General features: G+C 43.4%; 1 protein-coding gene and 1 long non-coding RNA gene across 2 annotated transcripts in view; both read left to right on the top strand.

Annotated features, from left to right (window-relative positions):
• The first annotated feature begins 9,408 nt into the window (after positions 1–9,408).
• The window catches only part of LOC311620254, a 387,779-nt gene continuing 371,461 nt past the window's right edge, over positions 9,409–25,726 (top strand). The window contains exons 1-2 of the long non-coding RNA XR_014794657.1: positions 9,409–9,575; positions 9,658–9,696. This is a non-coding gene — a long non-coding RNA (uncharacterized lncRNA). The remainder of the gene's footprint in view (positions 9,576–9,657; positions 9,697–25,726) is intronic.
• The window catches only part of LOC311620215 (histone-lysine N-methyltransferase SETMAR-like), an 85,843-nt gene continuing 81,460 nt past the window's right edge, over positions 21,344–25,726 (top strand). Inside the window, exon 1 of the mRNA XM_084879453.1 lies at positions 21,344–21,363. The gene's annotated coding sequence lies outside the window, so the exon portion shown is untranslated. The remainder of the gene's footprint in view (positions 21,364–25,726) is intronic.

The following is a 25,726-nucleotide window of genomic DNA, read 5'->3' as shown; positions in this document are numbered from 1 at the left end:
AGTCATTAATGGTCTCCTTATGGAAAAATCTAATTGGGAAGCCATATCTATTAATTGTTAAATCCCTAGAGGGTCAGTCCTAGCTCTTATTACTGTCACTTCAACACTTAGCACCATACAAAATCACTCAAAAAGTTATTTATTTTTAAAAATTTTCATTCAGAGATTTTTTTAATTGATTTTAGAGAGGGAGGAAGGGAGATAGAGATAGAGATAATAGATAGATAGATATATAGATAGATAGGAAAAGAGAAAGAGAGAGAGAAATATTGATGTGAGAGAGAAACATCCACCATTTGCTTTCTGTAGGTGACCCTACTGGGGATGGACCCCACAACCTATGTATGTCTACCTGAACAGGCATCAAACCTGCGACCTTTTGGTGTGTGGGACAATAATCCAACTAACTGAGCTACCCAGCCAGGGCTCAAGAAGTTATTTTTAATAGAAGGTAGGCTGCAGGAGGGCAGGCATCTTTGCCTTTCTTGTTCACTGCTTGTATCCCAGGCATCTAAAGAGTGCCTGTCACAAAGCATGTGCTCAAAGAACGGTTTTTTAATCAACATAGAATTAGGACAAGGAAAATTTGTTCGATTGTCCTATTTGTGTTGATGAGCTTATGTGGACTGATACAGACATCTCTGCTGTGGAAATGCAGCTGCCACGCAGATATGATGGACATGTGTCCCCACCGGTACCTTCACTGTATGGTACTGAAGACACTGACAACAGTTTGCTCCCTGACCTCCCTTTCACTCTGCAGATCTGCCCCTGAATTGGCACATTCTTTCTTCAGACAAGGTACAAGCCAGTTGTAACTTTTTTGGTTACACCCACCTTTCAATCATTACTTCTGGTGGCTAAACCATGGCAGCCTGGTCAACTTGCTTAAAAGTGGGTGAGCTGAGTCTCCCCAACTACCCATTTGTATCTCTTGGGGGAAGTTCTGTTCAACATACGTTGATTTATCCTTGTTTCCTCCACAAAGGGCAATGGAGTTTTCAAGTTCATAGTCTATAACAAGCATTCAGAGTGATTCATGGAAGGTACAGGCAGCCAAGAAGTAAAAAAAAAAAAAATCCTGTGTTCTGCCTCCAAACATGAGCAACTAGCTGTCAGCTCTATCATTCACTGTCAACCCTAATTAACAGGTTCATAACGTCTTATAGTTTTGACAGCAGTCTTACACAGATATCTCTTGATCTGATACTCATTATAGGTAGAGCAGGTACAATAGAACCATTTCCAGAGGATGACATGGTTGCACTGAAGTTTGGTGCATTGACTAAATCGACACTGCTAATAAAACACCTAACTGGAGCTTGAACTGACATCATTGGACTCCAATCCAGAAATCTTCCATTATTCCCTCTGCCTCTGTAAACTAAGGATGTGAATAAGGGTTAGCTTGAAGGAGAGGGTAGTAACCGAGCCCAGAGAGTGTCTAGGCCCCATGAGGTAAGCAGATCAGCAATAAAATAGGAACAATACCACCAGGTAGCTCCAGTGTTGGAACTTCCACTCCATTCCTATCCATACCCGCTCCCCAAAATCCTCCTTCTTCAAACTCCACCAAAGTGACAATCAAGAAATCTAAAAGGTATAAGTACACAAAGATAAAGAGAGCATGAAAGAAAGAAATAATGGACAATAAATATCAACATAATTTTTGAAGATGATTAAAGATTTTTGGAGAGTCAGAGACTTTTATTTGTACATAACACTTGGAATATAAAGGTAATATGACACAGAAAGTAACACAATAAGACAAAGAGATGGATAACTAGGAGTAGGTAAGAAAATTAGAGGATCAATATCAGTTGGTATAATATCTAATTAATAGGAGATCCAGAATGGAAGAATCCTATATAATAAAAGCTTAATATGCAAATGACCCAATGGCAGAACAATGGTTGCTATGACATGCACTGACCATCAAGGGGCAGATGTTCAACACAGGAGCTGCCCCCTGATGGTAAGTGTGCTCCCACAGGGGGACCATCACTTAGCCAGAAACTGGGCTCATAGCTGGGGAGCACAGGGGTGGTGGCAGGAGCCTCTCCTGCCTCTGCTGCAGGCGGATGGCAAGGAGTGAGAAGTCCCAGACTATAAGAGGGACATCTGACTGTGGGTTAGGCCTAATACCCAGGGTGGGGTGGGGGGGTGGGACGAGGGGGTGGGGATTGGACCTAAGTTGGCAGGGAGACATCCTCTCAGTTGTCCTGGACTGCTAGAGGGTGCAGTCCAGGCTGTGGGACTCCTCCTCTAGTGCATAAATCTCATGCACCAGGCCTCTAGTTGAAAAGTAAAAATAGAGAGAAGGAAATTTCAAGGAAAGAGTATAAGACTAAAGGAACTAAGTCTCTAGGTTGAAAGGAGCCCACCAAATGTCCAACACAATGAATAAAAAAAGACCCACCCCACAACATGTCATCATGAAATTTCAGAATCCCTGTGATAGAGAGAACCCCTTAAAAGCTTCTACAAAGAAACCACAATGCTAATATATATATATATAAAGCCAGGACCCTCACGACCAGACTAGGCAACCAAACAGTAATAGTAACAACCAGACAGCAGCTGTGTGGGGCAAGCAGGCCAGCAGGGAGGTTAGTGAGAGACAACCAAAGGAATGACCAGCAGGCTGCATGGGGTGACCAGGTCAGTCAGGGGGGGCAGTTAGGGGCAACCAAGTCAGCAGGGAGGCAAGCACTTGGGGGTAACCAGGCTGGCAGGGGGGTGGGGAGGAGTTAGGAGCAATCAGGTAGGCAGGCAAGCTGTTAGGAGCCAGCAGTCCCTTATTGTGAGAGGGTGCAGGCTGGGCTGAGGGACCCCCTCCTGTGCATGAATTTTGTGTGCCGGGCCTCTAGTCAAATATAAAGGACAGAATGGCTGACTTCTCAACAACTCTGGAAACTAGAATATGAAAAAGAAATGTTTTAAAATTCTAGGAAGCCAATTTATCAATTAAATATGCTGAATTAAGGCCTTTTCAGATGCACAATGATTCAAAAAAAAGTCATGTCTCATATATGCTTTTCCTAGAAGCTACCAATCAAAAAAGTAGATATGGGAAGAAAGGGAAAGAGTAAAAAAAGGAAGAAAAGTCAAAACAGTGAACCTAGAAAACTAGCAAGCCACGCCAGAAAGCTGTCATGGGGAATGCCAGGAAGCCAACACCGTAGCCACCAGGAGAGGGTGAAACCATCCCATTTTCCAGCAGGAAGCAGGATGGCTTCAAGAAAGGGATCCAGAGAAGTGAAAGGAACAGATAGATTGCCTCTTATCATGTTCTACAGATTATTTGCACTCTTTAGGAAGAATTAAGAAATATTATAAAAAGATAACTAAACAAATATTAAAAATTAAGCAAATATTAAGTCCTGGATGGTCTAAATATTGTATAAAAAGGGGAAAGTAATTGTTGACTCAGCAGTGGACCAGTAGGAAGTAAATACATATTAGAAATCTGGAGTTAGGTACCAGGAAAATAGAAGGGTTTGGAAGGGCTGATGGTGACTGCTTTCAAGTAGCAGGAACGAGGATCTGGAAAGGCAGAAATGTGAAGCAAGGAACCACTGTTATTAGTCTTAATCTTTTAGTACTATTGACTGTGTCTGTGTGTGTGTGTGTGTGTGTGTGTGTGTGTGTGTGTGAATCCATCAATAAAAGTTTAAAATATAGCCGGGACCGGTTTGGCTCAGTGGATAGAGCGTCGGCCTGCGGACTGAAAGGTCCCAGGTTCGATTCCGGTCAAGGGCATGTACCTTGGTTGCGGGCACATACCCAGTGGGGGGTGTGCAAGAGGCAGCTGGTCGATGTTTCTCTCTCATCGACGTTTCTAACTCTCTGTCCCTCTTAATTCCTCTCTGTGTAAAATCAATAAAATATATATATATTTTTAAAAGTTTAAAATATAATGTGACACATTATAAAGAGATTTCCTTCAACAATGGCTGGTGTCATCAAGCACCCCTATTGTATTTAAGATGCAAACTTAACCTATTTGGAAAATGGCCTCATGTGGCCCTGTTTGTTTCCTACACCAAATCCTTCACCACCACCACCACCCTCCACCCCTGCCTCAAGCTCTCACCACAAAGTCTCCCTTCAGAATCCACCTGTTAATTATTGGGCAAATGGGCTGTTTATTCTGCATATCTGGGCAGCAAGGCTTTTCTCCAGAAAAGGTTGTATGCTTTTCCATAGTTGATAATCTCCTAAATCCTACCTGGACTTCGGGGCTCAGCCCCTCTTACCTTTGCCAAAAGGCAGCCAGGCTGCCAACTGAAGTGAGTTCCAGCACCTGTGGAGCTACTGTTATTGAACTATTGACTTGTGTGTGGGGTGTGTGTGTGTGTGTGTGTGTGTGTGTGTGTGTGTGTGTTTTCCAGGACGTGTGGGGCCACATTACAACTTTCATGAGTTCAAGGCACCTTGACTTCCTGGCTTTTTCCTCCACAAATATATCAAAAATTGTATTTAATGACTGTCCTGACATAAAAATTAATATAGTGCGAACAGGATAAACTCTTACATATTCATTAATGTTATTTCTCCTCTGATTTTAAGAGAAATTTTCATGGGCTCCCCAAAAGTTTCATGGACCCGTGGACCTGTGCCCTCTGTGCCCAGTGGAAATTGGGTGGCAGCACAAAGCAGGAAGAAGGAAGAGCAGACTGAAGCACTCTGCCGCCCTCTGCAGGTCTGGGAGAAAAGTGTCAAAAGGAAAGATAATGTAAACCAGTGATTCCCAAAGTGGTCTATATCGACCCCCAGGGGTCTATGACAACCTGCAAGGGGTCTACGTCAGCGAAAAAAAAATTTGGGGGTCCATGAAATGAAAATGGGGGTCCACGATAGTGGATCTCAACATACACTGATAGTACCTATTTACTTACATCATATTATCTTATAATATAAAAACATATAAATTATTTATAAAAGTACCTATGAAGTAAAAAATGTATTATATATGTTTATAAAATTGTGTAAGTTGTAGGATAAAAACCTGCACATAATGATATACCAGTATCATCTTGTTACAAGCATACGCGCAGTAAACATTCTTGCCAATTTTTGTCTCAAAGCTTCGCGAACTTGCACCGACTTGTTCAATTCGTCACTCTATAAATATGAATGTGAGAAAAATACGTTCATTCGTTTCCTGAATCTTGAATAGGAAAGTGCTGAGAAAATATTTTAAAAAATATAAACTGGTAGTTTATCATACAAATTATAGTGAATCAGTGTTATTTTGTTTGAGAATGCCGGAGAAAAGTAGGTACATTATTTTTTATTAAATTTTAACACTAAACTTCACTACAGTTAGAAATTTACAAAAAAATCAATATCAGGTAAGTAGGGGGTCTACCCAAAACCGAAAAACATGGCAAGGGGTCTACGGCACAAACAAGTTTGGGAACCTCTGATGTAAACCCAGGTGGGAAAAAGCCATGGTATTTAGCTGGTATTTATTAAGCAGCTATATGCACTGTCTAATAATGTGAGCTCCCTCTGCCTTCCTGTGAGGCAAGCCTCGTCTCCACTGACACCCAGTGGCCCCAGAGGGTAGGTTTCATGTCCCACTTCCCCCAAGCTGCCCGTGGCAGCCCTGTGGCCACCAAGCCCGCTCTCCCCGCCTGACTGGCAACCTTCCTGGAGTGGGCAGGCCCCGTCTGCTCCTGTCGCCCTCGCAGTCCTCCCTAACCCACCCGCACTGTCTTGTGTGGGAAATAAACATCAGTGACTGGTAGGTGTGAAGTCAGACTTTGATAGCAGGTAAAACTCCACAAGTGTGTGTTCCTTTGTATCTACAAAGATCAGAATTTTGGCGACATTTCCCTCTTCTAATCCAAAAGATTACTTATTGGCACCCCGTGTTCCTATTTCATTAGTATCGTGCCACCCACCTCTGTGTCAAAGGCTGAGCCTCCACCTCAGGTGATTACATTTTGGGAATGCTGGTCTGTGGCGGTGGCATTTGCATGAGCCGTGTCCCCCACCTCTGAGAGATGAAATTCAGATGAAGTCATGGCCAGCCAGCAATTCTAACTCCACCTCATTCTTCTCAGCTCTTTCCCATTTCAGTGCCTGAGAAGGACTCTGTAGGTGGGGGAAGGTGACAATTTGCATTTATATAGAATCCAGCTTTCAGCTAATTAATCAAAACACTACTACTAAGTTACCCCAACAAATCCTTCAGGCAAGGCCAGAAAGCTAAATCCTGGGGCACCATTTTTGAAATAATGATTTGGGCTGCAGCAAAATCTCACAACAGCCTGAGGAAATGGTTCTCTGCAGAAAGATCTTATTCCAACAACGTGATTTTCCTTTCCACTTTTGCCACCCTTCGATCCACCTCTCTACCCACTCTCCAAGCAAAAGCACTCCATGATTAAAATGGAGAAGATCCTTAAGAAAAGAAACATTCCTGACATAATTAGAGACTATGAAAGGGTGCGTTGAATACCCACGTCCTCTGGGCTCTCGCTGTGCAACGCTGGGAGAATCACTAGTGAAGGAAAGGCAGGCCTGAGGCAGAAACTTGAGGAGAGACAGAGAACATCAGGAATTTATTATCTACAATAAATATTGGCATTGGGCCCCAAACTCCTCCCTGAGTGGGTACCTCAGGGAAATAGTATGGAGAGGGAGGCCACTGGAGATGCACACATCTCCACTTACACTCTTCAGGAGGTTTGAAATATTTATTAAACAAAGAGCATGTATGTGTTTTAAAAGAAATTAAATTGTAGTCATGGGAAACCTCCAGCAGAAAAATAAGTGGTAAAAACAGAGAAGTTAAAATCAAAGGACTTAAATCCCCCACTCAGCTTTCTATGCTTTGATTCTTCATGTGAAGATGGAGGAACCTATAATACTTATCTGCCTTTAGTCAACCCAGAAAGATTGCATGAGATGATAAGTGGAAACAAATGCAGGACTTTCCCCCACTTAGCCCCTTATCTCTAACCCCCTCACGCAATGGGGTGATGGAAACTTAAACGCCATGCCCCAAACCCAATTTGCCAAGGGATTCTGATTTAGCCTGAGTCCTAAGCAATATGAGGGCCACCAGCCCTGGGAGCTCCCAGCAGCTCCCAGCTTCTTGGCTGGTGACCAGGTCAAAGCTCACAGACGCACAGTCATGCCGCACAGACAGGTGTGCACACACACTCTGGGGCAAAGGCAAATGTGGGAACAACACTCACCTGACGCCCTCATCAGAGCCTGAAATGAGGCAAAGGGGAGGCCAAAGCAGGTGTCACAAAACCCTACACTGACGGAAAAGGGCATTTGCCCCAAAGTAAAACCCAGTCACTGAGCCATCCTGCTAAGAGGAGTCCTCTTTTGATTCTAGAGATCAGACAAAGTTGCCACTAACCTCTAGTTTGCTTCTTTCTTTACTGGCCCACACCCACACAGACTATCAACTACCACACACACATTCGTTTTCTCCCTGAGTGGGAGGAATGGGGAGGAAGTCAGTCTACAGTGGGTAGGGTGGGGGCACCCAAGTTTAGACTTAGAAAATTATTGGCAAACAGAAACCAACTGTAGGGGGAAATGTATGCTATCCCTAATGACCTCCAAGGACCAGGATCCCTGTAACCACTGTTTTCAAAAATACTTCAGCCTCTCTAGAAAAATGTGTTTATCAAGCCTTGATGCATTAGTTCTTGGTGTTAAAGCAAGTTTATTACTCAATCCTACCTGCCATGGGATGAGAACAGGCTGGGCAGCCCATCCAGGCCATCCTTACACATCCTTTTACTCTGCAGAGAGGAAACCTCTCATAAATGGGGGCTCTGCTTTCCGAGATAAACAAGACTGAAGCCTGGGCTGTGTGTTCAACATGACCAGTCCGTGAGAAATAATAGATTCCGGGCAAAAAAAATCCATAGGTTGTTTTGAGGTATAACCAGCACAGAGGCTGAAAAGTGCCTCACAAGTATTCTAGCATTCTAGCATCAGGGATGCTGGACAAAGTCAAGCCCTGTGAGTTGTTGCTGGATGAAACATCATGAGGCTGCTTTCCCAGTGCTGTACATTACTCCGGAGCTCTGTGCCAGAAACCTCCTCGCCTGGCTTGTCTTAAGGAAGGTATGGGAAAAACCAACCCGGAGAATCAGCTGAAAATGACCTTGAGAGACGATTCAGTTCAACTCCGGACTGACAAGTGTTCTTGTCACCAATTTACAAGAGAATGATAATGGTGTTGGAGGGGTTCAGTGACTCACCCAAGGACACATGGCCAGCGGTGAAGAAGTTAGGGAAGGTGTCGGCAACCTGCGGCTCCAGAGCCGCATGCGGCTCTTTTGAAGCATTGCTGTGGCTCCCAGCAGGGCCGATAGCAGGGGGCGGGCGGGGAGCCGCCCACCTCCGGAGCTCCCAGCGCTCTGTGTGGCAGGTTGCGAGCCACTTAGCGTCGCTAGGCAACCACAGCGTCCCTGTCCTGGCCCGGCCTCCTTCCACTCTCACTAAAAATCAATGGAAAATAAATTAATGCCATATCTACAAATGTGGATAATCTAAAAAGTGATGGATGTGGTCATTCAGATTGTTAATAAGATAATGACAAAGGGTTTAAACCACTGCCAGTTCCGTTTGCTATTGGATGAGGTGGAAAGCATATATTCTGACCTCCTGCTCCACAACAAGGTCCGGTGGCTGTCCAGAGGCGAGGTGCTAAAACGCTTTGTCGCATGTTTGGAAGAAGTAAAAACTTTCCTGGCCAGCAAAGAGCTCACCTTTGCTGAGCTGGAACAACCAGAGTGGCTGGAAAAATTACATTTTATGGTAGACATGACAGCACATCTAAACACACTAAATACAACCCTTCAGGGGAAAGGAGGCACAGCCCTGCACATGCTGGAGGAGGTTTTGGCATTCGAGCCCAAGTTGACAGTGTTTGTTAAAGATTTACAGAGAGGTACACTGTCTCACTTTCCCTCTTTGAGAGATTTCAAACAAAGTCATGATACGATAAATTTGGAATATTTGAAGTCTGCTATCACCACAATGCAAAGTTCGTTTGGGAAATGATTCTGTGAGTTCAGAGAGGAAAAAAACGCATTATCCTTCCCTGTCACTTCCCTGGCGATCGATCCATCCCTATTGAATATGACTGCATTTGCAGGTGTAAGTCAACCTGATCTTGAGATGGAACTGGCTGATATAGCCGACAAAGATATAGGGGTGTCCAAGTTCAAATGCTTATCCGCTACTCTTGAGGATGTTGCCCGTCAGAAGGCCATTCTGGCTCAGAATCTTAAATGGAGTGATATTGAAAACCTTCCCAAACAGTACAAACTTGTATTCGAAACATGGAATGCCATCCCCAACACTTATATAAACATAGAAAAAGTATGCATTTGGAGTCCTGTCGATCTTCGGCTCCACATATGTATGTGAGCAGGTCTTCTCCAACATGAACTATATTGAAAACAAACATCGATCACGCCTCACAGATGACAACTTGCAAGCCTGTGTGAAAATGAAAGTAACGTCTTACAGCCCTGATGTGCAGACACTGTGCACTGAGGTTCAGGAGCAAAAATCCCATTAACCAGGTAAATTAAATATTTTAATTAGCTATTAATTTGCAAAAATATATTTTACATTGTTAAGTGAAAAAGTCCTTTTTTTCTTCAGATTGACAGCTAACTGCACGATCCGGTATATAGCATTAAGGTAAGAAACAATATATGCAGTGTTTGTTTTAAATGTCGCAATGGTTTTGCGGCTCTCAGGTGTTTTTTTTCCTTCGGAAACGGGTCCAAGTGGCTCTTTATGTCTTAAAGGTTGCAGACCCCTGAGTGAGGGTGAAAGCCCTTATGTTTTCTGGTCCATGCTCTTTCTAAGGCTCTTTCCTAGTCCAGGGAGAACTTAGAGGTGGCTTCCTATTCAGTGTGGATTTCTACCACTCAGTGAATATCCACATTTTGTCTGTCCACTCACCAGTTCATCCACCCATCCACTCACTCACCCATCCATTCATCCTACCAACCATTTACCCATCCACCTACCTAGTTCAACAACAAATATTTACTACAGATCCAATCTGGCCCAGGCTGTATACTAATGCAGATGATGGGGGTAGAAAAATAGGTAAAAGCTCAGTTGATTGGAATGTCATCATGTACACCAAAAGGTTGTAGGTTTGATTCCCAGTCAGGGCACACATCTAGGTGTGGGTTCCATCCCCAGTCAGAGCACTTGAGGGAGGCAACCTATTGATGTTTCTCTCTCACATCTCCTTCTCTCTCCCTTTCTCTCTAAAATCAATAAATATGTCCTTAGAAGAGGAGCAAAAAAAAGATAGGTCCTGCCCTTAGTGTTTGTAGCTCAGTGGGGGAGTCTGCCAGACCCAGATTATAGCTAACAAGAATAGAATCTTGGACAGGATATACAAGATCAGGTGGGTGAGGGATGGGCTATGGAAAAGAAAGGGCTTTGCAACTAGAGGCATGGGAAGAAAGCACCAGAATGGTCTGGGAATGCAAGGAGGCCAAGATGCCTGGCCTGCATGGGGTATACAGCAGATGATTTGGGGAGAAGCACTAGCAAAAACACAGATTCTGTGGCCCTGTGACCTCCTTGTTGACCCCGCCCCTCAGCAAGTAAGAGAGATATGAGGGACAGGCTGGAGAGCTGAGGCTCAGGCCCAACTGTGGGGCCTTACATGCTGGAGTGGGTAGTTCAGACTCAATCCTGCAAGAGGTGTGCTTTCTGTTGTGTCTGAGACATGGGTCAATTCAGGGAAATTTGTATAATTGATGTCCTGTTCCTAAATGTTTCTAAAGTTTTCCTTGAGCCTAACCTGATTTTAGTACCTTCACAGGGTTTCTGTCTCCTCCTTCCTTCATGTCTCGGCCCCCAATATTAGCCACTGTTCACTTCCCAGATGTTTTTCTTTTGTGTTTGTTTTTGAACTTTGTGTGTGGCCAAGTTATAAGTACCCTATTTCATTTAAGAAGTCAAAATATGTTTACCCTGCCGCACCCTACATTTGCTTATCTCTGACGGTACAAACACTGCCCTATGATTATACCTTCCTGATGTGTCTTCCATGCAATTAATCAGAAATAAGTCCAACCTTAACAATTACCTGTGCCTTGAACTTTGTTTCCTCTGTGTAATTAGTTCCCTGTTGCCTCTCAGATTGTGACACCAGATTGTAGGCCAACTAACCCAGAGTCTGTCAGCAGGTTCCAACACAGATTCTGCTGTAGACAGAGGCTGGACATTGGCCAGTCTGAAAAGGAACCGCAGCCTTTCTGTGAGTGGAACACTGGGAAGGAGTGTTTAGTTGTGACAACTGTCAGGATAGCAGCCTCCAAAGGTGAGTGATGAAACCTGTGGTTGTTGCTGATTCTCAGACAACCCCTTACATTACTGTGATGTTAATTTAAAAAAATGAAAATGAAGTGTCTTCTCCAACTGTTTAACCTAAAATGTGGGGGTCATCTTTAGTTCATGCAAGTGCTACTTAGCAACAGAAAGAGCTCCAGGCTGGCTGTTCTATTATTAGATTCAGAAACTCATGAAATTGCATAAACAATATAGCTAACGGATTGGAGGATTCTGTCCTTTACATGGTTGAAATAAAGGATTTTATCTTATTTAAGAACATGGGATAAGTAGTGGCAGAGATGGAACTGAAAGGTAAAGACTAAAAGGTAATAGTTATATGCATCAGAGAAGAGAATAGACAAATCTCAGGACAGTCATTAATGAAAAATGTATCTATTACATATTATTGATAACTTTTGAGGGAAGGAGAGTGTATATATATATTTTAAGGTAAGTAGAGTAGTTCCAGATTGTGCAGCATTATTTCCTGAGGGATAAACAGAAACACACACACACACACACATTCCAGTGGAGAGGAAAATTAAACTTGAGTCTCTGCGGAGATTTACCCATTCTATTAAATTTTAGATAAATAATGATTTTTGGGGGGTATGTCAGAAATATTATATATTTTAAAATTCCTTGTTGTTATCTGAAATCCAATTTAAATACCAGAAGTCCTGTACTTTTATTTACGAAACCTGACAACTCTCCTATTGCAGAAAGAATGAGAATGCTCATCAAGCTTAGCATGAGAATGGCATTTATAATAGAATACAAGGGAAAGGTCAGTGAGAGGCCATCCAGCAAACACCACAGAGGGTTTTTATGGAGGATGCTGGAAAAACATGTGGTACAGAATCAGCTTGCCACTTCTCTGAAAGGCTGGCTTTGTTTGTTAGCAGGATGGAGGCTACTCTCACTAACACCAATTTACAGCCAGATTGGAAAACTCTCCTGAAGTGGAACTCGTTTCCATGGGAACACCTTAGCTGCCAAATGCTCAAATGCCTGGTGTGCGGAGCTTGTAACAGGTGCTCAATGAAGGGCATGTTGGGCCCTCGCTGGTTTGGCTCAATGGATAGAGCGTTGGCCTGTGGACTGAAGGGTCCCTGGTTCGGTTCTGATCAAGGGCCCATGCCTGAGTTGTGGGCTCCATCCCCATTGGAGGGTGTTCAAAAGGCAGCCAATCAACAATTCTCTCTTATTATTGATGTTTCAATCCCTCTTTCCCTCTCCCTTTCTCTCACTGAAATCCATAAAAATATATATTTTAAAAAGAAGGGCATGTTGGGTAAGACTTGGTGGATGAATTCTCTAAACTTTAGCATTTAAAAACTAGGTGACTCCTTAGTAGACTAATAATCCAAAGTGTTCTTATCTGTACTCATTGTGCAACTTTTTTAGTGTAAAAATGGACAAATCTTTAGGTAAAGTCAGCTGGTTATCGACAGAGCTGGGACAAGAAGCTCCCAGGCAAGAAACTGGCACACTTCCTTCCAAAAATTTGCTTTTCTACTTGATAGCCAAGATTTCATTCTTTTTTCCTCCATTTCTGTGCCTTAATGATACCTTTTAATATCAAATCGTCTGCCTTCATGTCTCACTCTCTAAACATGTTGAGATAATCAGGTGACGAAACTAGACAATTACTCCGTGGGCAGGTGGCAGACCATTTCTTACATCTACACTAATAAAAGAGAAACATATGGGGATGGGGGGTGCGGGGTGAAGGGATCTACAGGAGCAGCACTCCAGTGCAGCGAAGACAAAGACTGCAGAATCTGGAGTCCACAGCGAAGACGAAGATGGCAGACTCCAGCCAGTGCGAAGGCCTGGGTCCCGGGTGCCAGAGGAAAACCGGTGCTGGAAGCCAAGGGAAGGAAGGCCTATTGCATGAATCTCTTTGTGCAACGGCCTCTAGTTTATATATATATGCATAAGCTCTGGATAAAACACAGCTGATAAACTTGAGCAATCTTTGAATGCCACTCATTGGTATCTTAGCTTTGAACATTCTGATTAATATTCCCATGTTCAGAGTGGCCTTGGCCATCAGTGACTAGATGGTTGGAATCATTTTTTTTTTTTTCATGGAACTGAACAGATGATTCCGCCAATCAAAATTGGAGTCCAATCAAAATTGGAGTCCGAAACAGGCACCAGTGGAGCAGCCCTGTGTTGATTAAAAACCAGGAGGAGCGTAAATGAGATGTGGCTCATTCAGGGAGAGGAGTTGTGTGGGGGGAGGGAAGATTGTAAAGGGCAAGGAGAGGAACTCGGGACCAGGGAAAGCAGAGGGCTTTGGGATGTGGCACATAAAGCTTGATGGTAAAATAAAATCACATTTTTCCAGAGGCATAATGCTTTATGCATGGTTTATAAGACTGTCAGAAACAGTGAGAGCACTGCAGCTCTGAGTCCATATATTATTCTGTATCCTGCTCACTGTGCCAGCTGTGGGAGCAGGTTCCTTCTTGAACCCTGATCAACTACAGTAACTGTGGAGTCCGAGCCCCTCTGCCAGGGACTGGACCTTCTTGGACACCGGATCTTAGATGGAGAAGCCATGGGAAGTTGTGGTTGTATAAGAATGAGTCTTTATTGTGGAAGCCAGTGACCATATAACCATCAGACAAGACAGTTCTTTACAACAGTCCTATATAGGCAGCCGCATACTAACTGGTGAACAAATATGTCTTTCCTACAAAAGCAGTAATAGTCTCTGTACCCACATCTATTATCTGAGCGGCCACACGTTGCCCCTAGCCTCACTGCCTCACATAGTAACCGCACCTGAGCTCTCTGCCTCAGCAGCTTCTCCAACCTCTCCAGCCTTTTCTGCACACGTAGGAGCTACATCCTCTGAGCCTGCCTCAGCTTCTCCAGCACTAGCTGGTCAGCACCATGTATTATACCACTTAGACAAAAGAGGCCTCTAGCCGACAATGACATCAATCATTCGGGTTATAGAAGGACATGCATGTGAGATCGCTGTGGCCTTGCACCTGCTTATGGTATCTTAGCTTTGAACATTCTGATTAATATTCCCATGTTCAGAGTGGCCTTGGCCATTCTGGCATATTAACAACAAGGTTTGTCACACTCTGAGTTGCCTTGACTGTCGGTGCCTCTGGTGTGGTTCCCACAAAGGCAATTTACATGGCCTGCATATTCTCAGTTCTTTGGTTTGTCTGAGTTGATTTGTTTTGGAAAACCACTACACTGCAGAACAATTAGCTATTTATTCACAGAGTTATGAGTATCTAAATAAGTTTGGTCCCTGCCAAATTAGATACAATTTAGGTGGAATTTTTTCAACCCTTGCTCTATTTTTTTTTATCCTGCCTAGATTAAGTGATGACATATGACTATCATTTAAATCTAAGCTACACATTTATTTGAGTGTGTGAGAATGCTTAAGAAATTACCATGGAGTTTGATTTCTGTCTATTTTATTACTAGAGGCCCAGTGCATGGATTTGTGCATTGGTGGGTCCCTATGCCTGGCCTATGGAAATCAGGCTGAAACCAGCTCTCTGATATCCCCTGAGGGGTCCCAGAGTGCGAGAGGGCACTCTGCAAAGTTGCTGCCCCCTGGTGGTCAGTGTGCATCATAGCTACCAGCCAGTTGTCTGGTCAGCCAATCAATGGGTCACTTAGGCTTTTATATATATATATATATATATATATATATATATATATATATATATATATATATATATATAGACTAGAGATCTGGTGCACAAATTCATGCACATCAGTGAACATCATTGTGACTAGTCGCTTAGACTTTTATATATATATATATATATATATATATATATATATATATAGATATAGATATAGATATAGATATAGATATAGATATAGATGTTTCTGTGTCTTTGATAAAATTTGGAAACATTTCCAAATAATGCTTGGGAATGTTTTAAAAACTTACATTTTTTAAAAATTACTTGAATCAATAAATAAATCTGGGCCTTGAGCAGAATATTTCCTTCTAGGGGAAGGAGGAGCTTTCTGTTTTTTCCTTGTCCTAGCCTGCAGGGATCAGTGGACCTCCGCTCCAACCCACTGTCTGTGTTGATCCAGCACAGCATGAAGTAGTGCACAAAGCAGCAGGCAGATGGGGAGAAGCCTGAGCCTGGGCCAAAGGCTGAAACACTCCCACCCATCCCAGACCCACTCAGTAGGCTCGCTGCCGAGGCTCCTGCCCTAGGGCAATACCAGTGCACCCATGACTGCACAGCTGCCACTCGTCATCACAGCCCTGCTCCTCATGCTTAGTCAGCCCAGACGCTGGTCCCGATCCCAGTTCCCGTATGGATGGGGGAGGGGCACACAGGGAGAGTGTCTGAGGGAGAGGCTCACACCACAGCAGCTGTGCTCACCCGCCATGAACATGGCTCTGGCGCCTGTTGATCAGCGGAGCTGAGTGGTGCTCCCACTGTGGGAGCACACTAACCACCAGGTGGCAGCTCCTGCATTAGGGGCAGCTCCTGCATTAAGCCTCTGCCTCCTGTTAGTCAGTGAACATCATTGTGACCAGTCGCTTAGACTTTTATATATATATAGATGTTTCTGTGTCTTTGATAAAATTTGGAAACATTTCCAAATAATGCTTGGGGATGTTTTAAAAACTTACATTTTAAAAATTACTTGAATCAATAAATAAATCTGGGCCTTGAGCAGAATATTTTCTTCTAGGGGAAGGGAGAGCTTTCTGTTTTTTCTTTGATGCACAGCATGCCATCCATGTACTCTGCTGACCTGGAAGCACAAGGCACTGCTTTAGAAATTTCAGAATCCCGGCTTGTACTCTTAGTTCCCTCACCCTCACAGAAGCCCTTTACTCCAACTGCAGATGCTGCCAAGTTCCAGGACGCATCCTGTTGTTCTTTAGTGTGTGGTGAGAAGTGCATCCTTTGATCTGAGGAAACAGAGTCTGTATTTATTTGGCAGTTGTATTTTATAAATGCACATAGAACGGTATGGGATGTACCTGGGACTTTATATTTTCTGAGTACCTTCTCATTACCAGATCTTAGCTAGACAGCTGGGAAATATAAAAATAAATTTGTCTGTTTTCTCAAAGAGTCATGAGACATGTAGTTAATTACAACCCAAGGCAAAATACAATATATACTCTAAGAAGTACAGACTTATAGGATTAAAGGAAAGGAAAGAGACTACTACTGGGGAATAATCAAAAAACAGGATTTTAACCTTAAAAGAGGCTTTTGACAGACCTGAGGTTCAAGGCAAGCCAGGCAGAGGGAACAAACAGCACAGGGGCTGTGAGAGGCACATCATATTCCCACCAGTGGGTGTCGGATGCAGCAGGAGCTGAGCCTAGAATGGCAGGCTGGGTCAAGCGGTTCAGGACCTAGAATGTCTCAGGCCGGCCTTCCGGGTGCTGCGCAGCAGACAGGGGTCATCTCCACACCCCGGGCCTCTGGCGCAGTTGTCCAACTACCGACCAGATGGAAGAACCTCTTGACCTGACAATATGAGTAGAAAAGTGCTGTAAAATGACATTTGCCTTCTGCTAAGTAGCTCCTGGGGATCAAATTTATCTTTGCGACCTCAAGAGAGGCAGAGAAGGAAGAGTTGCTTTCCAGAAGGCCTAACCTTTGAAAGACATGATAGAGGCACATCACAGTTCTGCACTCTAGGGGACCCTGAGGAAAGCCATTGTCAAAGGCCAGAGTGAGCGTGGAGATGTAAGGAGAGTCACCAAAACATAAGTGACCTCTTGGGCCCTGTCTGTGGTCAGCATGTGGCTCTCAGGTGGTTGCGTTCCTCAGGTGAGCTAGGTCAGCCTGTTGGCTGAGGAGGTTACCCATTAAGGTAGTCTACAGAAATCCTTTTCTGCATGCTCAACTTCCGTGCTCCTAAAAGTGTCCGCCCAAGGAAGTGCCCGTGGTTGCTCAAGCAGCAGGTTGCCCCCTCACTTCTTGTTTACACCTCCCCTTTCACAACCTCCCTTCCCCCACCGCACAGAAGAAGAACAGCTCTGAACATCCTGCATCTTACTAAATACACCACCCCAGGGTAGGGGAACCTGTAGCAAACAGCAGCACAATAAGACATTCAAATCTAAGAGAGGAAATTCCCAGGAAAGCAAAGTATCCGGGACTTTCTGGAAGGAAACCCAACTGGGCTGTGTCACCGTCACCTGTGCCTGCTCCAGCGAGCCCACCTCCACCCCCACTCACCCACCCGCCTCACCCACCCCACCCGCCTCAGCGTTAGAGCACAAGAGTGCAAGGGTAGCCACCAACAAGCAGTTTCATTAAGTGGAAAAAAGCAAGTAAACTTTTTTTTTTTCCTGTCAGAAAGCAATTTAATTTGGTTGGTTGATTGATTGGTTGGTTGGTTTGACAATGAGGGCTGGGCTTGCCCACCAGCTGATGCAAAGGACATTTTTTTCACAAATTGGATGAGCACAGTCTGCAAGTATTTAAAGCACAGGAAAAAATGTGTGGAAAATTCATCCTTTACGACACACTTATATGTCAACTTTAAAAATGTGTAAGGGAGCACAGAATTGTTCGCTGTTATTTTAGGGGAGTATGACTGAAGTCTGAAGACCCAGGACCTTCAAGTCTCTCTCTGAACTAACAGATGTTGGGAAGTTTGTTAACTGCTGAATTGAGATTCTAGTTTTGGTCTGCAGAGGGCAGCATTGGTAAAACGTTATGAGGTAAAAAGAATTTTTTTTCCCCAATAGTTCTTTGGAGACAAACTTTCCTCTTTGCCTTCAAACAATTTTAATTAGAATAAGAAGGAGGTTCAGAGTTCCTGGCGTTAGGGAAGACTAGCTGGTTGACAAGAACAGAAACACTGAAGGCCTCTGTGTCAGTACATTTTTCCAAGGCCAAAACAGTATTATTTTTTGTTTTTAACCAGTTTGTTTATTTCTAGAGTTTAATAGTGCCCAGTACCAAGTGGGTGCTCAAACAGTGTTTAATGGACCAACAGCCGCACCGTTTCCAGCTCTAGGGAACGCACGCAGCCCGATTTCATGTCTACAGGACTCAGCGAGGCTCCCTTAGCCCCGAAACCCTACCTGGCTCAAATGGCTCAGGTCCAGCAGGACTGAGAAAGGGCAGGCGCCACCGCTGATTAAAAAGGACTTTGGCACTGGCTGACACAAAAAGGCCCCAATGTGACCACTGCCCTTTACAATTCTCAGTGACTCCAGGAAATTATATTTTTCATGTGATTTCCTTATGGTGAGTTAATTATTGTCAGGCCTCGAATAAATGGCCAAACATTTAAATCGAAAGCACAGGTAGATCATGTAGACAAATAGGCCATGGTTCATTTATATTAACCATTGCTGTGTCAGGAACTGAAAGCTTCTTTCAAAGATGAGACAGGGAAGAGAGATCACATCTCATTACTTCATCTTTTTCTTTCAATTTGAAAAAGATGAAGTAATGAGTTTGGCCTCTACAGTTCCCGATTCCTCTTATCAACAATGCGTCTGTTCCCTGTTTCTGGAGTCCCCTTCCCACTTGCATACACACTTCTCCTTCTGCATATAAAAACTGCCTTCAGGCAAGTTTTAACCTATGGGCGGTGGTTTTAACGAGCGGGCGTTTGAACAGCTGTTTAATTGGAATTGCAGTACAAGGATATGCTCCTGGTAGAAGGAATTGCAGCGACGGGCCGGTGTGGGGGGCAGGTTTCCAGATGGCAGCTCTGCAGCTGTGTCTGAGCCCTCTGGGCAGGTGTGAACTGAGCCCTTCTTCCGACTCCTCTTCGTCACCATGGCACCATCATAACAGGTGTCAGTTACAAATACAACATATAACAATATAAGCCACAGCTTACTTTCTACTGCCAGTTCTCTTGTATTTTGGAAATATCTCAAAGTATGTGCGCATCTCTGCGCATGTGTAGGTATGTGTTTATATTTATGTACTAGACTAGAGGCCCAGTGGACAGATGTGTGCACCGGTGGGATCCCTCGGCCTGGCCTGCGCCCTCTCTCAATCCGGGGGACCTCTCAGGGGATATGGGAGAGCTGGTTTCAGGCTGATCCCTGCAGGCCAGGCTGAGGGACCCCACTAATGCACGAATCTGTGTACCAGGCCTCTAGTATACATATAAGATCTTTGGTTAATCTTTTCCCACTCTCCCCTTTCCCTCTTCCCTCTGAGATTCATCAGTTTGTTCCATTGGTTTCCGCTCCTGCGTTGAGCTTCTGCCCCCTAGTGATCCATGCACATAGCTTCCAGCTGCTTGCTTAGGCTTTTATAGAGAGAGATGTACTATGTATAGTATTTTAGGTATGGATATTGTAAATATTTATATATATATATAGACTTAAGCCAACAATTAACTGTAAAAAGATAATGCTTACTATATCAGGAACTGGATAATCTTCCAAGAAACAACCCATCATCACCGCCACCAAAGGCAAAGTTATTGATTAAATGCTCTTATTCACATGACATTTCCCTGAGCAAACAAATCAGCCAGCAATGCTCACTGAGTTTACCTGTGTGGGCCCTCCCATAGAGGGAAGTGCAGACTGAGAAATGAACAGCGGGGGTCAGGCTGTTGACTAAATTTATAAAAACAGACTCACTAGGTGGTTAACTCTACAGGACACCAGTGTGCACACTGCATGACATCACAGTCTTAGCTGTGCCAGTCCCTTCACTTTCTCAAAGATGTAGACTAGCTGTGATCCTGACCATCTGGCACACTGGCTTATTCCAGATGAAGCCACTGGCTCCGTATTTCCAGATGATAACACCAGGACCCTTGCACCAAGGGGCCAGGGACTGAATCATCCTGCCCAGATTCATGCTGAAATACTAACCTTCGTGGTGACGGTTTTAGGAGGTAGGGCCTTTGGAGGTGGCATTTTTCCTGCAACTTGTGAACTGCAAGTTTCCTGGCAAGTCGCTCCCAGTTTACTGTTAATTAGGAAACTCAGCTCTAGCACTTCTTAAAGTAGAGGCATTGCCTGAATGCTCTGCCAGTCAGGAGCGTGAGAGGAAGGCTGTCATCCATGTTCAAGGGGATTCTCACTTGCCTCTCTTCACTCCCAGTAAGCAAAGCATTATCCACAGGAATGTCAGAGAGATGGCAGGCAAGGCTCTCGGGAGGGAACTTGGATGGTGAAAACCTACCTCCTGAGCCTCAGCAGCAGCAGGGACTGCCCAGGACAACATGGCCACGCCCGCAGGAGAGGCAGCGCCCGCAGGAGAGGCAGCGCCCGCAGGACCCAGGGATTCACCTTCCGGCACTTCCTCACGAGTCTGACCCAAGAAGGCTAGTGACCCTTGGGTGTGAAAATGGTGTTGAAGCTGTAGGGATGAAAAATTAACTGGAAACAAAAAGTGTAGCCCCACATACCCTCTCCCAGAGGAATTAAAGGTCTTAGAAGGGGCTCTAAAGAATACAAGCATCAAAGAGAAGAGAAGACACACAGTATTAACTTAGTGGTTTGATTCTTTGTTGTTTTTCAGACATCCATAATTTGTCTCATAATCTCAAATGAGTCTGAAATTCACCCAAATTCTTTTTAAAAAACAATTTAATTCTATCACATTTAGAAAAATTAATGTATGCCTTATAATATTTTCAGGAGGAGACAGGGAAAGCTCTTCCTTAAAAAAAAATAGACAATAATAAAGTGAGTGAATTTACCAAAGGCTGGGAATAATTACATAAACAGGAGTAGGCAAAAGAAGGTTTATAATTGGGAGTACATGAAACACACAGTTTATTTTTCTATAATTAATCATTTTTTGTATATTTGTCTTATTATTATTGTTATAATTTCATACCCTTATTTATGATTTATCATTTAGGTAATAATCACTGGTAATTTAACTGGCTTTTTCCAATTCATATATGTTGTATATATTGATATTTACATATATATTATAGATACATAATATCTATATATATTATAAGAGGGAATCCCATGAAAAGCTTCAAAAAATGAATATTTCAATTCTATTGATATCAGCCTTCGTAAATAAATACTACTGGTAAATACAATACCCATGGTTATAGTTAATGTATTATTATTTTTTTAAATATATTTTATTGATTTTTTACAGAGAGGAAGGAAGAGAGATAGAGAGCTAGAAACGTCGATGAGAGAGAAACATCGATCAGCTGCCTCTTGCACACCCCCTACTGGGGATGTGCCCGAAACCAATGTACATGCCCTTGACCAGAATCGAACCTGGGACCTTTCAGTCCGCAGACCGACGCTCTACCACTGAGCCAAACTGGTTTCGGCTAATGTATTATTTCTATCTGTGTCCTAAAGGGAGGAAGGAAAGGGGAGAGGAAAAGATGGGAACAAAACAGCTTTGCGATGTTTGACACGTGTCCACCTCTTTCTCATTAAGCAAGGGAGAACATGTTCTCTGGAGAAAAGTCTAGCCATTTCCCATGATACACGGCTTCCCTCAGAGCATAACATCTTTCAGAGGGACGTTGTTTATCCCTCCAGGATTAAGTGCCTCGCTTCAGGAGGGATTAGGAATTGGGAGCTGTAGTCTACCTCATTCTGAGGACCTTTGGCAGGGCAGCTGTATGAGGTAGTTCTTTGCTCCACAAACCCTGAGGATTTGAATGCTGGCCAGAATAACACTGAGGAGGTTTTTACCTTCCTGGTGGTGTGGCTCGGTATCCTTTCTCCAGGACTCTGGCAGGCTGGCTTCCTGGCCAGATGTTTCTCATCCACGCCTGGGACCTTAGGAAACCAAGGATGACCTCAGTAGGTGCAGCCTTGATTTCTTTTCCATCACCAGCTCTGAGATGTGGGAACTGAGTGAACATTCACACCAGAAGCACCCACTCAAGCAAGCAGGTCGTGGGAGACCTTCCTCACTTTATGGTCAGCAGGTCAGGTTTGGGCCACCTCCTGACAGGCCCTCCGTCCAACGGATCAGGCTATGTTCTTGCAACATTGTGTGGCTGGCCTTCTATTTCATGGCTCACCCAGAAGTAGATGGTTTTTGATTCTTGAGCAATAACCCCAGAGTCTGTGCCAAAGCAAGGAAGCCACCCCTTTAAGATGTTTGGATGCTCGGTTAAGCCAGACCATTGGAGAGCTGCCTTTGTGCTCTACATTATCTTGCATCTCTTAGAAGTGCTATTTCTGAACTACCTTTACTTACATACCATGTTTTGCAATGAGGAATGTTATATCAACTATAGAAGCATTCCTGTGATAGCCACCGTACAGATGCTTTTGAGGAAGTGACCCAATAGAGCTACAGGCCTTTTAGGAGAAATGTATCTCAGTTTGAAGAACCAGAAAAATGTGCATTTCTTCTGAGCGTTGGCATGTTTTTCTCTTCTGGGCTTCATTAATCTTGTAACTCATAGAATTCCCGTCTTTGATTTGGGTGCTGGAAACTCAAAGCCTAATATGTTGCCCGCTTCCAACAACGTGTACAGTGCCTAGCACGTGCATTTTCTGTATGTACTTTGCACTTGAGTTCATCTCATTTTCTTATCCTTGCTTTCCTTTTGCCCTAATTGCATCATCTCTAAGTTGTTTTTCACCTTGTGTATATACTAAAGGTGACTTGTGTTAGTCAGAGTAGGCTAACCACAGTCACAAATGGCTCCAAAAGATGAGTACATATGACAGGTTGACTTCTCATTTACCCTAAGTCTGTAGGTATCACTTATCTTTGCCCACCTCAACATTTAGCCTCACAGTGGCTAAAAGAAATAGAAAGATATTCAGATACTTAACCCATTTGCCTGAAATTGACAGCCATTCCTCTCACATTCCATTAGACAGAACCAGTTGGTCATCTCCATGCAAAACTCCTTGGAAACATTGTTCCCAAATGATCTGCCACTTCCTGAAACCACTCTGAATGGGAGGGGAACACAAATCCTTGGTGGTCAGCTACTGGCTCTGCCTGAAGTCCTTCTAGGAACAGGCAAGTTAAACTAACTCAATAGACTTTAGATAAAAAGGAAAAATCTCTCCCCCTTACAAAGAAAGCACTATCAATAAAAAATAAAAATAAAAATGACCCAAATTGTGACAATTTGGGCTCCATGCTGGCTAATATAGGGTGTGCAAAAGTATGAGTTGTAGTTCTTGCCCTCAAGTGAATTGTGGTGTTTCATGTACACCTTCCGTGCTTCTGTTTCCATGGGTAGGCAGGGATACGGCAGCTCCCAAAGCCAGGCTGTGGTTCAGACGTCATTCTACCAGGCGTCTTCTCAGCCTTCTCCAGATCCACCAAACTCTGTAACGGGAAGGCTCAGGTGCACCTAGGAGCTCTGTCTGTGGAGAAAAAGAAAGCCCTTCGGTAGCTCCTTTAGAGTAGCCAGTGGACAATAAGGAGGCAGGGACTCTTCGCCTCTGGTATTCACTCTGAGGTGGCCTTGGGAAAAGGACTTAATTTCCTCCTGCCTGGATCCCAAGCCCGTAAATTAGAGGTAATGATTCTTGCGTACCTTGCCTTCAGAATTAATTAGTGGTTGTGGTGCACTCCGAGTCTACAGATGAAAGGACTCTGTGTGAGCTAAGTGCATTGCCATCATCATCACCATCATTATCGTCATCACCATTACGGTGTGTCCTGGCGATAATGTTATGGGATTTCCACACAAAGTGTTCCAGAGGCTTGACCTTCCTCACCACTTCAACCTTCTCTCTGCATTTTTAAAGGACTGACCCACTTTCCCCTCCTTCGTGATCTTGCTTTCAAGAACTAAGGAAGTGAGAGCTACTCGTAATTTCTGAGCCATGATTCATACACCCCAATTTGACAGTGCCTTTCTACCAGCAATCAAGCCTACATAGTTTGGCTTTACCCTAAATCAAAATTTTAAGGGATATATCACAAGCAGAGGGGAGAGAGAACTTAGATGCTATTTTAAATCTCAGAACACCTCAAAAAATTATTCTACATTTTTCTCCCAAAACATCTCACAAAATAAATTGACATTTTCTGCTTACTAGGTGACATTTTAAAGAAAAGTATCCCTAATATTATTTTCCTTTAACTTAGTATTCTGAGCTTTTTCCTTTAATTTAGTACTCTGAGCTGGATCACACATCCTTGGGAGCTTGTCAGTCACTGAACTCAATAGGAGTTCAAATTCTGATGTGAAAATAGGAATGTTTTCCTAAAAAATTTTTTTTAAATAAAAATTAGCAGGGCTTTGGGTGACTTTCTGCTTTTAAATATGAGAACTGGGACCAGAGGTAGTGTAGGTTGTGAAGTGATAGGAGCAGAGTGAGTAGGGTCAGGTTAACACAGAAGAACCTGAAATTTCCTTGATACATAGGTTTAATATTCCTGATCCAGTATCAAGAACGGTAAATCAAATGGTGACCTTACTAAGTCCAAGTCCCTGGGACTAGTATAATTGGAGTGTTGATACTCCTGGGACTATTAAAATGGAATAGTTTGGTAAGCCACTGTAAGCCTTTTCACTTATCATTGATGCGGGTACTTCGTCATTCTAAATTAGGGCTGAAATATGAAAGCTGGTCAGTATTGGAAGAGCTGGAATGACTCAGTCAATACTGTGATTCCAGCCCTAGTTTCTTCAAGTGTACAATAAAAAGTTACACAAACGGATTGAAGTTCTGATTTTGAGATTTTGGTGACTCACAAACTTAGTCAAGCAACAATGAGAATAGAAAACATGTATACAGCTCTTCCGTATGCTAAGCATTGTTCTATTCCCTTTGTATGAAATTAAGTAATTTAATCCCCAATGACCTTAAAATGCAATTTCAATTATTACCAGTACTTTAGAGACAAAGAAAGAAAGCAGGGAGGGTTTTAATGTCTTATCAAAGGTTTCATGGCCAGAGGCAGAGCCGGGGTTTGGACCTAGACTTTCTATACTTGAAACCACTAAACTGTCTGCAACTCTGTGAGTGCCCTTTTCGGTGCCATCTAGCAATTCTGTGTCAGGAAGTTAGTCCCTATTCCTGCACTGGGTTTAAATACACTATTTTCTCCACATGCTGGAATTTTAATCCCTAGAAAACACCTGTAAATATGATCAACCACAAAATAGGAAATAGGATGGAGGCCAGTAGGATGGGATCCACCTAAGAACCAGGAGATGCACATAGAAATACATACCAATGGTGAGAGATTAAAGGAGGGTGCCGAGGACACGGGTTCAGCACTAACATGAATAAGACAGTGTTTTGATTTATTTTGTTTTGGTTTGCTTTATGTTTTTCTAAACCTACTCTAACCTAAGATGGATAACTTAAAGAGATTTCTACTGCTGATGAGAAAAAAATCTCTCAGAAAGTAGAAGAACAAAGAGACAAAGAGGTCTTTTCAACAAGTGGTGCTGGAACAACTAGATGTAAACATGTAAA

This window comes from Pipistrellus hanaki (genome assembly GCF_964339955.1).
Source record: "Pipistrellus hanaki genome assembly, chromosome: 3".
Classification (NCBI taxonomy): Eukaryota; Metazoa; Chordata; class Mammalia; order Chiroptera; family Vespertilionidae; genus Pipistrellus; species Pipistrellus hanaki.
Note: the sequence above shows the minus strand (reverse complement) of the source record. Positions and strands in the feature narration are given on the sequence as shown.